At 43.8% G+C, this 16,006-nt stretch overlaps 1 pseudogene; it reads left to right on the top strand.

The window, feature by feature from the left end:
• Positions 1 to 2,337: 2,337 nt before the first annotated feature.
• Positions 2,338 to 16,006, top strand: LOC144890878 (rho GTPase-activating protein 5 pseudogene; annotated as a pseudogene).

Genomic DNA, 16,006 nt, shown 5'->3' with positions numbered 1-16,006 from the left:
CTTCGTCTCTGAGTGATTGGAGTTGCCCTGATAAAAAATATCTTTAGTTGTTAATCTTCCATTAAAGCAGTGGTTCATCACCTTTTTCTCAACAGGGACTGACAAAGGTCACCGATAAATGACCACGAACTGCCAATTGTGAACCACATACTTAATGTTCTCTTCAGTCTATACTTTAGCACGTCAGCAATCTCTAACCTTTTGGTAATTTTTGTATTTTTTAATTTCATAGTTTGCCTTCATTTGATGTCACCCACCTTCGAGTAAACATGAAGTGCTTGATGGAATTACCCCTGAAAACGTGGCGTTGTACTCATTGCCATGAAAAAAATAATGTTGCCCCTTGCACTGTCACGCCATGTGCTGTCATGGCGCGTAAGAACAGATCAAACCCTAACCCTAACAAATCTTCGCTTGTGTGTAAATAATATATGCATGGAAAATGTACCTCGAACTGCTCACCGCATATTCACGAACATACGCAGTGTGAAGGGGAACTGTTTCTGATTTCCCCAGCAGGCTCAGCTCTCCTACTCTTTTTGAAGAAGAACACCGTGGGATCTTTAACGTCGGCCAACTCATGCTGGCAAACGGGATGCCTGGTTAAACATCCATTCGAGGGATGGGCACACACATTGATGAATCACCCCACCTGCGAAGCACCAGTATGACCGTTTATAGCTGGGTTGGGATTCAAACCCAAACTAGACAACTTAAGAGGAGATTGTGTGTGTCTCAAGGCCATCCTGCCAGGCCAACACTCCTTTCACTATGTTTGCTCTTATGTCCAGACCCTCCATCACATGTCTGTCCTCACCATATGTCATACGTCATGGCCTATCTCGTGTGTACACTCAGGCCAGGCTGAAGGAAACTCTACTCGTGAAAGAGAACAAATAAAAAATAGCAGTGTTTACAATTACAGGTTCCTTGGATGGCTGCACACAATATAAAGAGGGTGAAACGATATTAAAGTGGGGATTCCAATCCAAGACGTCGAAAGGAAAAGAGGTGGACAAGGAAGTTAAAAAACTAACCTGACTGATTTTGGGCTACCTGGACTTGTATTGTACAGAATATCTGAATTTGATAGACATGTAATTGTTATGTAATATTGTTTGATAGACATTAATTATGAATTTATCCAACAATTATATCCAACCCCTCCATCCACTTGGCCAATGGGCGATCTCCATATTACAGAATGGATAAACTCATTTGTTTGAAGATGCACAAAACAATTGAATAAGAAAAGAGATCGACACATCCGGTAACCTCATAATTACCAGCACGGATTTATTTACTGTGCGGAGGTGATTTGTCATCACAAAACATGTTAAACCGGATGGATAGAGTTTGTAAACATCGACATGGCACCGATATGTAGCAAAGAGTTCAAATGTAAAACGTGGTTCTGAAAGTTATGGCTCGTACTCTCACGAGTTTGTTGTACTGTAATTTGTAGACAACGAAATTAGACATGAAAACGTCATTTGGCGCTTCATCCATGTTCGTGGCTTCGTGCTCGGGGCGGCAGACCCACCCCCCTCCCAACACGCCCCCACCCTCACCCCCCTGACCCCTCCCCCACCCCCCTGACCCCTCCCCTACCCTCACCTCCCCCCGCCATCATCAATGCGCATAAGTGTTGCGGATGCGCATCGGGATGTTTGTCTTGAGAGTGCGTTGGTTTAGTAGTTCAGAAGGTGATGGAAGGGAGTGATCAATAGGTGTGGAGCGCAGGATCAGAAGAGCCATGAATGGATCCACACCAGCAAGTTTTGCTTTGACGATAATGTTCTTGACTATCTGAACTTAAAGTTCGAGGATGGGAAGTGAGGACTGGAGGTAACATTGTCAAATCCCCATTTCTCAGCGATGTTGGCAAACGTTTTGGATGCAGAGTGTGGCCCATTGTCTGTTACAACACGATCAGGTATGCTGTGCTCCGAGAAGACGGACCTAAACACCTGGCAGACTGCATCGCTGCTCGGACTACTGCTGATCCTCTTGACTATAGTGAATTTTGAGCAGTAGTTTTTTAACATTTCTCTTGAGGGAGTTCAGTCAATCAAACTCCTGGGTCTCACTCTTTGTTACAGTATTAGGATGTTGTACAGTCCATGAGGCGGGTGCGCATGTGCACATCCGCACTGGCGGGAATGGCGATGATTGTGAAAGGTTCTGGCAGGACCTGTAGCATTAAAGCCTGAAAGATACACCGATCTCTGTTCTTGACCTCTGCTTGCAAGAAGTGAGAGAATCGTACGTCACAACTCAGTGGTGTAAGGGTGATCACTGACGATCGTGATTACGACTGTGCCATCACTTAACAGAAGATGTTTGAGGGGCCAGACACGACAGCTCGGCCTATGCTATGGAGGTAACACAAAGGATGGGATCAGCGACAAGTGCACGAGCAGCAATGTCAATGACTATGAATATACAATCGCCATAAAACTTGATTTGCATGTTGCAAACTTGCTGCAGACGTGGGGGTTTGGAATTATACTTGGACCTTGCAATGATGCATGATCAGTCAGAAGAGAGGAAGTTGAAGTTGATTCTCCACCTGATTGGCACAGAAGGTAAGAAGATCTATCGCACCATGCCATTGGACACAACTGAAGATGAACGCACCGCAGCTGAACTCATGCAAGCTTTTGATACCCATTGCACCCACGTACCAATGACATGGTACCGGTAGAGTGTTATCGTTTCTTCACCAAAGAACAAGAGAGTGGTGGGAACATTGACAAATATGTATGTTGTAAAAATCAAGGATGCAACAATGTCTCAAATCATAAGTTTAATCAGATTCAAACCCCAGCAATACCTGTGGAAGGAATCATCAAATATAATATCAGTACTCTTTATCAATGATCTCTCCGACTCTCTGGAAAATCCTCTCTATCTCTTTGCTGATGACTCCACTCTCTGCCGCTCCATTCCTCTTCCCTCAGATCGGCAGTCTGCAGCCTCCTCGCTCTCTGAAGACCTGGACAAAATCACAGACTGGTCAAACAAGTGGAACATGTCTTTCAATCCTGACAAATCTCACTCTCTTACTATGTCTCTCCGAAAAGATCGACTGGACAACCCTCCCATCTATTTTCTCAACAATCCTCTCCAAGAAGTTCTGTCGCTCAAGCTTTTGGGTCTCACTATCTGCCATGATCTTTCTTGGGAAAACCACATTTCCAAGCTGGCCTCCAAAGCCAGTCGCCGACTGGGCATCCTCCGTCGTGCGAAGTCCTTCCTCGGCACACCTGAGCTCCTCACCACATACAAGGCTTTCATCCGCAGCTCAATGGAATACTGTTCTCCCCTATGGGCTGGTGCTCCTGCCTCACACCGTGCTCGGCTTCACGCTGTTGAATCCAAAGCTTTCAAAATCATTGGAATCTCCCGCGATGAAGCTATCTCTGAGGGCCTTTCACTCACTCACCGCAGGCAGGTAGGTGGTCTTTCTGTCTTCTACCGACTCCTCTCCGGCCTTGCTCCCCCAGCTCTCTCTGTGCTCTGTCCCCCAAATATTCCTACAGGTCACACAAGATCTGCCAGCAACCCTCTGATGGTTAAACTGCCGAAATCAAGACTCTCTGCTCACCTTCACTCCTTCATTCCTTCATTCCTCTTTTCTCCCGCCTCTGGAACAAACTCCCTCACTCTCCTCAATCCCACTCCTCCCTCCAGGTCTTTAAAACAGCTGTTCACCACTATCTCTTATCTTCCCCCATCCAAAACCTTGATCTTTTCTACCCCCGTTAATTCACCCCAGATACACGTTTTTGAAATTCTGACTTCTTTCCTGGAAATCCTAGCAGTGTCCATATGTTTTATACCTCTCCTACCATCCCCCCCCCCCCACTTCCCCCCAAGCAACTTCCCCACCAAGATTGGCTAACAACTCGGCAGGAAGAGCATCCGGCCATAAAACATTGCTTCAAAAAGGGGACCAAAAAACAACAACAACCACAGTCCCCGAAAAAGGCCAACCCCCGCTTTGTGGGGAAAAATGGCCTCGAAAGGTGTTTTTTTTTTTTAGTGTTTACACTTGTGACTGTTATTAAAACGATTGCTTTACACAGTGTTACGTGTTCCTCCCCGACCCCCTGGTCACGGTGTACCTCCGAATCCCGACAGGAGCCACGGCAGAAAAATTGTTATTCTGTGTTGGAAATCAACAGTGAAACCACACCAATGATTTTAAACGAACAAATGTTGTATTAAACATCATACACAAGAAAAACGGTACAACCAATAGCAATCCAGAGTGCACTCTATATATCTTAGGATGGTACCATCAACTAAAGTCAGATAACTCACTGCGCTCCACGTGAGTGACAAAGGACACTCCTCAATGTCTCTATAACCTTCTCCAAGGCGATGTTGATTCGCTCCGGCGAGTAGTGATGAGGCGATGGGGTAAAGCGTGGACCGTCACATGGTCCAGCCAGAAGCAAACTGGCATCGGAAAGGGAAATCCCAAAGGCACGATCCAGACGTGCACGTTCACAGCTCAATCAGCAAACCGGAACGTAATTGGAGACGACGCGGTCGCACAAACACATCCCCGACAGACGATAGGATGTTGAGAAGAGCTGACGCGTAGCAAAACCTTTGTCGGTGAACGACGCACGAGGTTCAAAATGGCAGACGGCTCTTACTTGAGTCAATGCGGCCAGGCAAGGATTCGTCGGAATCTCAGCCTAAACCTGACTACGCAGATTTATCAATCCCAGCCATAATACCTATCACAGGATGTCCTTTCAAGGAACTCAAAATTCCCTCGCGACCTTCGTTAGATAGCGCTCGCTACGGAGCTGGACGTCACGCGTCTTGTCCGACTTTTCTAGCCACCTCCTCTTCCTCACCCCCGCCGTCTTCCGGTTCGGTTTCCTGTATCATTTAAAGTTAACCTTTTTATCTTTTGATAACTGTTCATGAATACTAAACCTTTTGAAGATAATAATAGTACATAATATCAGAAATGTGTCAAGTGGATGAAAACTACAACCACGGAAGTGCCGAATCCGTAACAACAGGTTTATTATAACACTTCCGTGTTCAGACCTCGACTGACTGGTGCTGACACACTGCCGCAATTGAGTAATATGTATTGTGAAGATCATGTGAATTGCAAGCTAATGACATTTCCTTTTGCCTTGCATTCCCGTGTTCCTTGTGCTGTGCTTGGCTGTGTGTTCTTTTTGTGCATTTCTCCCCAACCTCAAATCCTCCCCGTCCCGGTACCACCCGGAACCGTGAGTATAGTTTACAGTAGGATCAAGGGTTTGTCACCCATTTGGTCGGTGGTGTCCGAGTGTGTCTGGGCGTTGTCCGAGTGGGTGTCCGTGCCGTGTAGTCTCCGTGCTGTGACCGGTTCCATGCGGTTTCCGTACTGTGTCGTGCCGTATTTCTTCTGGAGTAATATAACTGATTTATCAGTTAATACAAAAACCCTGATTTTACAAAAACAATTAATACAAAAACACTTGAACTTTAAACCGTCACGGAAAAACAAAACCTACTAATCTGTAGTGAACATTCGACCGGCGTTTTCATCTGCATTATTAGCACCGCCATCTTCACTAACAACATCTTTGTCTGAATAGCTCGCGTAAGGCTCAAAACGATACAGCTCCACAATCCCACCCCCTCCGAAAGTGTTTCAATCACTAATTTTGCCTCCAATAGCTTCTTGAAAAATCTCACTGATCAGTTTCAACATAATGAGACCCTTCAGAGTTGGTAATGATGGTGGAATCAGGATTGGAATCCGAGCTCGAAATACACTGTTCTCTCTGTACAGCCACTATTTGGATCAAGGTGAGTTCATAGTGTGACGTCACTGGTGAAAACGAAAATCGATACTCTCGGGCTCTTTTCGACACTTTGTGATTGGCTAAAAAAAAAATTTTTAAATCCCCTTTCAAATTAGACCGTGATTAATAACTTCCATTGGTCTAAAATATTTTTGCGTTTGGGTTCCCCTTTAATCGACTACATCATGAAGTTTGGCATGGTATGATCCGTCTGTTGCTTTTTTTAACTTTAATCTCCTGCATCACGAAGATCGGCATGGTAATATGCTCTCCGGAGCACTTCTGGTGGATTCACTTGCACTAATAGAGATTATTCAGGAAAGGACCATTTGGGGCGCATTACACCGCCGGATTTATTATAACACCACCGTGTTCATGCTCCCCCACCTGAAGTCATATCCATCTGTTGCTCGGAAATTACACGGGCTCAACTACTGATGTTAAATACTCGGTTATTTTTATTTATTTTATTTTGCATTCCCACGTCATGAAAACGAACTTTGCGTGTAAGTTATCTCCCTCTGGACTACCCGGCCAAGGTACTGTATGTTCGATTTTTGACTTAATATTTCAATACATATTGCATTGGATTTGCCCGGGCGACACCAGGTTCTTCAGCTTGTATATATTACAGTATATCTTTTAATCCCTGAGTTTGAATTCCCAGCTTAACAGCCACCAAAATCTCCCAATGCCTGACATTGTCAAACCACAATCATTTCGACAAACCAATATATTGCTCAGGCTAGTACCCACAAAACCGTGGCTCACTGGCTCGTGTTTATTTATTTATTTTCAGAAAGAACTTCCCATTTTCAGATTACAATACAGTATAAGTTGATTTCTATAATTTTTTGTGTAGATATTTATAGATTTGATTGCCATCATCAAATTATGTTCTTGACTTCATGTCTGGGATCCAACAGGTTACCTTTTTTTTTTGTTGTTTTTTGTATACAAGCTCGAGGCTCCTGTATGAGCTAACATCAATCACAAAAAACAACAACAAAAGGACACACAAAACATACAATAAAGGGAGCAGGAAACAAGTTGGGGAGAGAGATTGAAGCACACAAGTACAACAGCAGAGAACAGGGACATCGGAATATCTGTGGGAGGGAGAGGGCTTGGGGGGAGGAGGAATTGGAAGGGGTTGGGGATGTATAAAAATGTATAAAACAGAGATGTACAAAAGATGTATAAAACACATGGACACTGCCAGAACTTCCAGGAAAGAAAGAAGTCGGTATTTCAAAAAAAGTGGATCTAGGGTGAATTAACGCGGGTAGAAGAGATCAAGGTTTTGGTTGCTTGTTCAGGTTGTTCAGGTTGTTGTTCAGGTTGTAATTGTTGCTTGCTTGTTCAGGTTGACTTCCAAGCCAGTAATAATGAGCACCTTTCAATTGATTATTTTCTCCTTGCAAAGATCATTCCTGATGGCTAAACTACATTCCTCGATATGATGCTGTGTGAGCATGTGAGCCATTGCTAATGCTAAACCTTTTCATTTGGCTTCACAATACTGCAGACTGCCTTGCTCGTCCTTATGTTAGCCTTTCTGCTTGCTGTCGTTTCATTTGTTCCAGCAGCAGTCATCCTCCTGGAATAGTTTCCTGGTGGTTGACATTTCTTGAATCATGTGCTTGAGAGGCAATTGTTTGTGTATTTCTTCTTTAAATTGAGGTTGGGATTGGATTGTGGAAGAACTGGATCACATCGGGGGGCAAGTGGAGCTAAAAAAAACTTATTACCAAACTATTTCACCCTGAGTATTTATATAAGCCATAGTTGGGAAAGGCCATCAATCTTATTAGTCCCCTACCGATGTACACCAGAGGGGACTATAGGTTTGCACGCCGTCCCTCCGTCCGTCAGTCTGTCGGTCCGTCAGTCCGTCACGCAAAGAGCAGTTTTCCGGACTGTTTTTCTAAACGCTTAATGCTAATGATTTCAAACTTGGCACATGGTTTCCTCATGATAAGTTACAGATCAAGTTCGAACTTCACGACGTTTCGATCATTTTTGACAAAGTTATGGCACTTTGAACTTTGGGAATTCTGATAATTCTGATGATCCTTAACTCAGTGCCATTTTAAGTTTTAATTTCCTTTAAAAACCAATTTCTCTGCAATAATAGGACCGATTGAGATCAAATTTTCACCGTAGGGGGGACTCGGTCTGTAGAATATTTTAATGGTAATTATGACGTCACAGGTCACGTGGTTCGGCCGCCATATTGTTTTTCGTGAAAACACGAAAACCCCTTTTTCTCTGCAACGGCTGAACAGACCGAGGCCAATCTTTGCAGGCAGAATCGCATACCCATGACGAACAAAAGTCAGCGAGCATGACGTCATGAGTCACATGGTTTCAGAGTTATGACGTTTTTAAGCATGAACCTTTAAAACCGAGCTCCTCCCTCATTTTTGATCTAATCGAGGGGAAACTTCACAAATCTGTTCAGCATGTCAGTCTACTAAAATGTCATTTTGGAATTTGCGATAGGGCACGTGGTTTGGCAGATATCGTTAATTAAACGAATTTTTTTTTTTTAATGGATATCTCTTGACTCGCCAGTACCTCAGACCGTGAGTTGGTAATAATTTATATAATTCACACAGTGCAATACGTGCAGGCCACTGCACGGAGCGACCTTGCAGGCTTATCAACGAGGCGAGGCGTGACACACAGACACACATGTGTCTCAGCATACCTCAGATCAAGTTTGAAAACCAGCATCAACCGTGCATAAATTTGCATATTCGATCATTTTTGACAAAGTTATGGCACTTTGAACTTTGGTAGGGGACATGTATTGCAGCGCAATACTCAGAATGCTTGTTCTGATTGCAGGTCTTTTCTGTTCTCAGTGATTCTTCTTTACAGTCCATGCACCTCCATTCTTTTCCTCATTTACCCTGTTTTTGTCAGCTTTCCAGAGAGGGGAAAACACACCAACGCCAGGGTTGAGGGACAAAATATAGGGAGACTTGAATAAATTATAATGGATGCGGGGTAGTGGACGATGCATGGGATGGACAAGATGGATACAGAAGCAAACTCTCAGGAAGTAAAAATTGGAAATTCGGAAAAGAGATGGGCTTGAGGAGGATTCATGAGGGTAGAAAAGATCATGCGTTTTGGGTGGGGGTGATCTGAGATGTTAGTGAACAGCTCTCTTGAAGCCCTCTCCCTTCCACAGATCTCCCGATGTCCCTGTTCTCTACTGTTGTTGTGCTTGTGTGCTTCCCTCTCCCTCCCCATCTTGTCTCCTGCTCCCTTTATTAAATGTTTTATGTGTCCGTTTATGTTTTTTGTGTTTGTTGTTAGCTCTTGCACGAGCCTCGATCTTGTATACAAAAAAAAGGTCTGAAGAGAGGGAAAGGGCTGCAACCTGCCTATCTGAAGGATGAGGGATGTCACGGAAGAGGATGATGTCATCAGCAAATAGATAGAGGATTTTCAGAGTCAGGGAGATTATTCTTCAAGATCAGAATAGGACTGGGCCCAGAACACAAACTTGGGACATCCAGCCTTGACAGGGAGAGGAGATGAAAGGATTCCGCTAAGTGCCACAGGTTGGCTACAAGAGTAGAGGAAGTTGGTAAGCCATGAGTGGAGTTGGCTTTGGATGCCATCGGCAGAGTTTGGAGAGCAAGGCAGCATGCCAGACTGTATCAAAAGCACTAGATATGCCCAAAGAGACAGCTCTGATCTCGTGTCTGACATTAAGGGCCTCCATCCATTGTTGGTGTTGGTGTTGGGCTAGTGTTGGTTGGGCTAGTCCCTGGTGTTGGGCTAGCGGCTAGGGTGCCGGCTTAGGATACCTAGGATCCTGGGTTCGAATCCCGGTCTCGAATCCCGGTCAATCGCTGAATTAACGCCAGGGGGGTTGTCTCAGCCTGTCATCCTTCCGAGGTCGGCTAATTGAGTACCAGTTCACTGGTAATTCCCTGCTTGTCGTTAAAGGCGGCAAAAAGGGTTGGCGTCAGGAAGGGCATCCGGCCGTAAAACATTGCTTCAAAAAGGGGACCGAAAAACAACAACAACCACAGTTCCCGAAAAAGGCCAACCCCCGCTTGCGGGGAAAAATGGCCTCTAAAAGGTGGTTTATCCATTGTTGGGTAGAAGCAGCATCTCCAAGGCAGAGTGACCTGGTCTGCATTCAAATTGATGATCTGAGATGAGGTTGTTAAGGAAAAGGAAAGATTTCATGTCAACTGCGATGATGGATTCCACAACCTTCGATGTCCATACATTCTTGTGTTTTGTCCATACATTCCTACTTGCTATGCTGCTGTTCTGGTGCTCGTTACACAATTCTCCATCCCTCATGTGCGTGTTCCCCACTGCTTCATCGTTGCAATGACGGCCTGTCACCCCTCTGCCGTTCAGTTCTTCTGAGCCTCAAAATATATACAGTATTTTCATGAAGGGGATTGGTGAGAATAGAACGCTCATGCCTGGGTAAGTATGGGGCACTACGTGAAATAATGTGCTGCCACCATGAAGGAATATAGGGAAGAGCAAGAATTGATGGAATCAGGAAAGGAAGAGCAGATAGAGGACATGGTGGGGGGGGAATATATATGAAGTTGATGATGAGATGATGTGTATATATATATACATATATAATTTAAGAGGGCGGGGGACAAAGGTGTCGAGGTGAGCACAAAGCTTGGACTCAGGGACAATATCACAGAAATTGTGTTTTTGGAAGGCTGATTATACTGTCCTGATCCTGGACATTTTGTCAGCCAGTTATTAGGATTTTATGATGAACGAAGTGTTTTTGAGATAAAAGGATATTGACTGATATGCTCCTGATGGGGAGCCTTGCACTTTATATTGGGTGTACCTGATTAGCCAGATTCCTGCAAACTGAGTTTAAATTTTTTTTTACATTTGCATTTCCCCCTAAATCCTTTTTTTTCCTTTTGCATAAATGGCTGAATAATTTTTTCATTGATCAAAGTCTAGTGGAGGAGCTCGTACCTGCATTATATCCAGGACAAAGATGTGAGGCCATATAATTATACATTTGCATTGATAACAATTACATTAGTAGACAAGCGATGTATCAACACAGTGTGTGGGATTTATACCCTGGGATCCCAATATTGTAAGCTGCAGGTAATGGCCAAAAGACCAATGCGAAGTCACTTAATCGGCCATTGGGCCAATGCGGACTGCATGTGCCGTGACATAGAATCTACCATCGTCTGGAGCAGGAGGGATGCGGCACCATTCTTCTCCGAGAAAGTCAATCAACTCACACCTGTTTGAAGGAAGTGGAAAACGCTGTCTCAGGCGTTGTTTCAGAATATCCCTTTAATGGTTGATTGGGTTTAGATCTGGCGACTGAGAAGGCCATGACATATGGATAACATCAGTGTCATGCTCATCAAACCATTGGGTTGATGGTTGCCCACATGTGCACTGTGGATGGGGACATTGGGGGGTGCGGAGGGGGGGGGGGGGTCTCTTCTTGCAGCCTCGTTAGTCATAGTTATCGGCAACCAGGCCTGTACAGCTTTTTTAAATAAATGACCATTAGCATGCTGGGATATTATTTGCTTAATTTACACATGGGCTACACCTGTGTGGAAGCTGTTGCTTGGTGTCCCTCATTTACCCAGGTGTTTCCATTTTTTCTCACCTGGACTTTAGTCCGGTTAACTTATGCGATCGAGCAATGTACGTAGGTCAGTCAGTCAGTCAGGGAGTTGTCTGTAAACACTTCAGTCATCATCGCTTGAACAGAACGCACAATTTTGATGAAACTTGACCAAAAGCTTCATATCTGATGCCTAACGAAGGTGTATTGACCGCATCAAAACTGCACTCATTAATGGGTTGAAATCAGGCCTAAAAAGCTAAAATAGTCCTGTGACCAATCCCGTGACCAGATTTTGCACATGAACAAAATTTCGATATTTTATGACATTATTGACTTTCTCCTGATCCAGGTGAGCTTCAGTACCCATGATCCGTTTTTTGTCTATTTTTTTTTGTCTTCAGGACCCATGCTACCTGTATGTGCTCAGATGGGACCACCAAACAGGCCAACCCAAACGTGTTGAAATATTTAATGACCGAGTTTTACCAAATTCACCACATTCCTTCATTTTCTTTCATAATTCTAATATTTTACTTCCATTGACAGAAAATATAAGATGGGCTATGCTTTTACAGGTGGCCGCCACGTGCAAACTAGCCTCTTGCATCCATGACCCATGCCTGTGCGACCTGGCTTTAAAGGTTATCTCCGGTGTTTATAAATGTTGTATTGCAGTCGTGCCATTTTGTTTGGCTCAGGCCACAAATGGAATGCTTGGACCTTCAGTCATGAAGAGCCTTCTTCCGCTCATAGCACAAGTTCGGCACAAAGCCACACAAGGCATTAAAAAGCACGATTTACCGCAGGCATGGCGGTAAATTTGCGATTTACCGCAATACAGGTGCTTTTCTGTACCAATAATTAGTTTTATCTGGCTGGATTTTTTTTAGATGCTGCCATAACTAGGCATGACATGCATGAATGTATGTGAGGGGCTCTTTAACAACATATAACTTTGGTTCCAAAGATTTTGTTGTCATTTTAAAGGCTCTTTAACAACATATAACTTTGGTTCCAAAGATTTTGTTGGAGTTTTAAAGGAACAGTACTATTGAACCCGCCCCCCCCCCCCCTCCCCTTCCAACCTTCAAATCCCTCCTCTTCCCCCCGCTCTTCCAACCCCAACTCTGTCCTTCCCGCGCTCATGAAAGAAAACTGCTATTCCAACATCGAAACAGCTGAATATTTAACGCTTTTCCCTCTCCTATCATGCTATCATCGACTTCACAGAAACCACGATCGAAACAGTCACGGCCCGTCACGGTCACCTGTCCAACTCACAATCCCGCGAGATATGCGGAAACTCCGTGGAATTGCAACTGTCGAGTGACCATAGGGCCTGAAAGCAATTATCTTATTCCTGATGCATATATACACATCGTTAAAAGTAAATAACGATGGTTTGATGAAGAGCCGTTCAGCCATCTCTGAGAAAAATGTTGAAACGCAGGCAAACACCTCTCTTATCATATAGATTATGATTTGTTATTTCAAAACCTTATTAACTCTCAGAATGAAATTTATTAGATGCTATTGGAGATGAATTTGACCTCTTTTTAATAACGAGGTGCTTTTAAATAGATTTGGTTTGCAGAATGAAATATCAAAACTATTTATCTGTGAAAGATTATGAATATTTATTCACTGCACCAATAGCATCCACTTAACTTTTAAGGCTCATACTCATGATAAATCCTACATTTTACACGGCAGCCTCTCGAGTACATGTCTCATGTCATATTTTTAAACGACTCGTATGTTAATTTTTATTTGAGCTGTCATTCCTGTACTTTCAATGTTTGGATTTACATGATATCCTTGTCTTCGATCTTAAATGCCAAACTTGATTCATGGTGAAGCAGATTCACATACTCACTGACATACAGACCAATTACAAAAACATCTTCCACCTGGTTGGGCTAAATATGAGGTGTATATATATCGTAGGACACTTTTGGTTATTATATTGCCTCTTGCTCCAATGAAATTCCTCGGATTGTCTTCTTGTTTTCTTCAAAAAAAAGTACCCGTGATACGAAGCGAAAAGCGGGGTTAAGCAATTGGTTCACTTTGTCTGTCTGTCTGTCCATAAATATCCATGTATGATCGAGGAATAAGTTAATTTCAATTGAATGTTATATATTGAATATTAATTGGAACATGAATCAGAAAAGAAATTGGTACTTTGCAATTCTCTGCCTATGAATTTGGCCCTATCGCACATGCACAGAGAGGAATGAAGTATATATTTTATTATTCTGTCTGCCTGTCTAGGAGGAAAACAAAATAGAAAATCATTCCATACAGGAAACTTACTGTTTTAGAGATGCCACAAAGGACACAAACAACAGGCATGAAGAACTAATGTAACGTGTTAAATAAGGTGGTGTATAAGGCACTGCGCCAACGGTGGTAAACTTCCAGAATTTTTTTATACGAACTTAAAAATCCTTATTTTATTTCAATTGAATTATATACATTAACAATGTAGAACACAAATCGTCTCGTATTGGCACTTTTTAAAACCTTCAGTTTAGCAGTACTGGGATAAAATATTACGACATTTTAATATCATTTCGACCAATAAAATTTGCTGCTTGCATACCCCGTCCATGTTCTTTTTTCTCAAGACTGTGCGGAGTAAGGTGTTCTATGAACTCTTTAGTTTGACTTTGCTTTCTTCCTCCTGAGCTAGAAATGAAATGACCAATGTTAAAGTATTTACTATTCTAACTTTTCTGCAAGATTTTTGTGGGTTTAATAAGTTTGTTTTAACAGTATTAATTTTCATGCTTCCCTAAGTAAAGCTGATATATCTATCTATAATTCCAGTAATCTCTGTGTGTCTGTGACCGCTGTTTCTCGACAACCACGGGTCCGATATACTTGAAACTTGCCAGGTATATTTCTGGGGACCCGAGGATGTGCCTTTTCAAGGTTTCATATTAATCGGAGAAGTACTTACCGAGCTATGGCGATTTAGCCGTTCGCCGTTCGCTTTGGCTTTGCGAATGGACCAAACCATTTCATGTAAATAGAGGGGGGGGGGGGTTCTGTGGTCGTTACTGCCACGTGGTTTCAAAGTTTTTTTTTGTTGTTGTTGTTTGCACGCATGTTTTTTTGCACGCACGTACGGGCACCCACGTACGGGCACGTCATAGTATATATATATTCACTCAGTCCTTTGATGGCTAACTAAATAGGAAATACCCTCCTAATTCACCAGACTGCAGCAGAAGTGCTTCACTGCATGCTAAATAGGTCTAGCCATTAGATGTGCTTCAATTGGTGGTGTTGTTTTTTAAGAATTCTCAAAATGGCAGAAGTACAAATCCTTGGAGGCTTTAGTGTTGTTCACTAAGCAAGCCATTTGACATTGACTGAAGAGCTCGTTGCTTTGCCTCGTGCTAACTGCCCCTCCTTGTCTTTGCAGTGTACCATTGGTAGCTGGCATGGTGATTGTGATCTCCTGGTGTCTGCCTGAGGAGTTGGTCTTGGCCTTAACCCAGGCCTAAATGGAGGCTGGATGAGTCAGAGTTTTCAGCCTACCCCCTGGGGTTGGCCACAACGACAACTGTTACAACAGGACCACGGGAGCATAGAAAAAAACCGGACACTTCCCGGGGCTGTGCCTCGTCGCTGACATGGCAAAAAACCGTGAGGGTAAAATAGTGAATGTGACTGTCGTCGGGCTATCAGGCACAGAGCGTGAGAAAGGTGCAGCGGGCGTGGGGAAATCATGCCTCTGCAACCGCTTTGTCCGCCCCCGAGCCGATGACTTTTATGAGACCCACACATCTCTCATCAGCCAGAGCGATTTTGGGGGACGTGTGATTAACAATGACCAGTTTTTGTACTGGGGCGAGGTACGGCGGGTCGACGAATCGGGGTCCTTTACCTTCCGCATCGTTGAGCAGACGGAGTTTGTCGATGATGCCACTTTCCAACCACATCGGAGTACTAACCCTCAGCCATATGTTAAACGTGCAGCCACTGCCAAGCTTTCCTCCGCAGAGAAGCTTATGTACATTTGCACGGATCAGCTCGGCGTCGAGCAGGACTTTGAGCAGCTACAGATGCCTGATGGAAAGCTGACTGTCGATGGGTTCATATTGTGCTGCGATGTTAGTCTTGTTGCCAACCGCCCTTTAGCCGATCAGCTTGACTTTGTTGGAAGCCTCTGCCGACAACTTGCAAAGACAAAGCGCCCCTTCGTTGTTGCAGCCACCAAATGTGACATCATGGTCGAGCAGTTCCTTCGGGAACTCCAGCTCCAGTCCTACCTTGCTCGCGCCAAGGTGCTTTTGCTAAATGCCTCTTTTGATACCTCCAACCCCTCACGCACTTCATAATCTCTTACTATTTTCCTATTCCTCCCACTCTGTTGTCCACCACCACCTCATGGCCTCTCACATTTATACCTTAGAGCTATATTACACCTTCTGAGACCATGTCTACTTTTCCACTGCAAGTCCTCTCAATGTGCAATGGGTGCATTGTCCCATTTCCTCTTGATCCTCAACTCAGTTCTTCCTGCTCTTTTTCCTTTCTTGCATGC

Source organism: Myxine glutinosa, chromosome 2 (genome assembly GCF_964187855.1).
Source record: "Myxine glutinosa chromosome 2, kmMyxGlut1.1, whole genome shotgun sequence".
NCBI classification, from domain to species: Eukaryota; Metazoa; Chordata; class Myxini; order Myxiniformes; family Myxinidae; genus Myxine; species Myxine glutinosa.
This window is presented reverse-complemented; position numbering and strand designations above follow the sequence as displayed.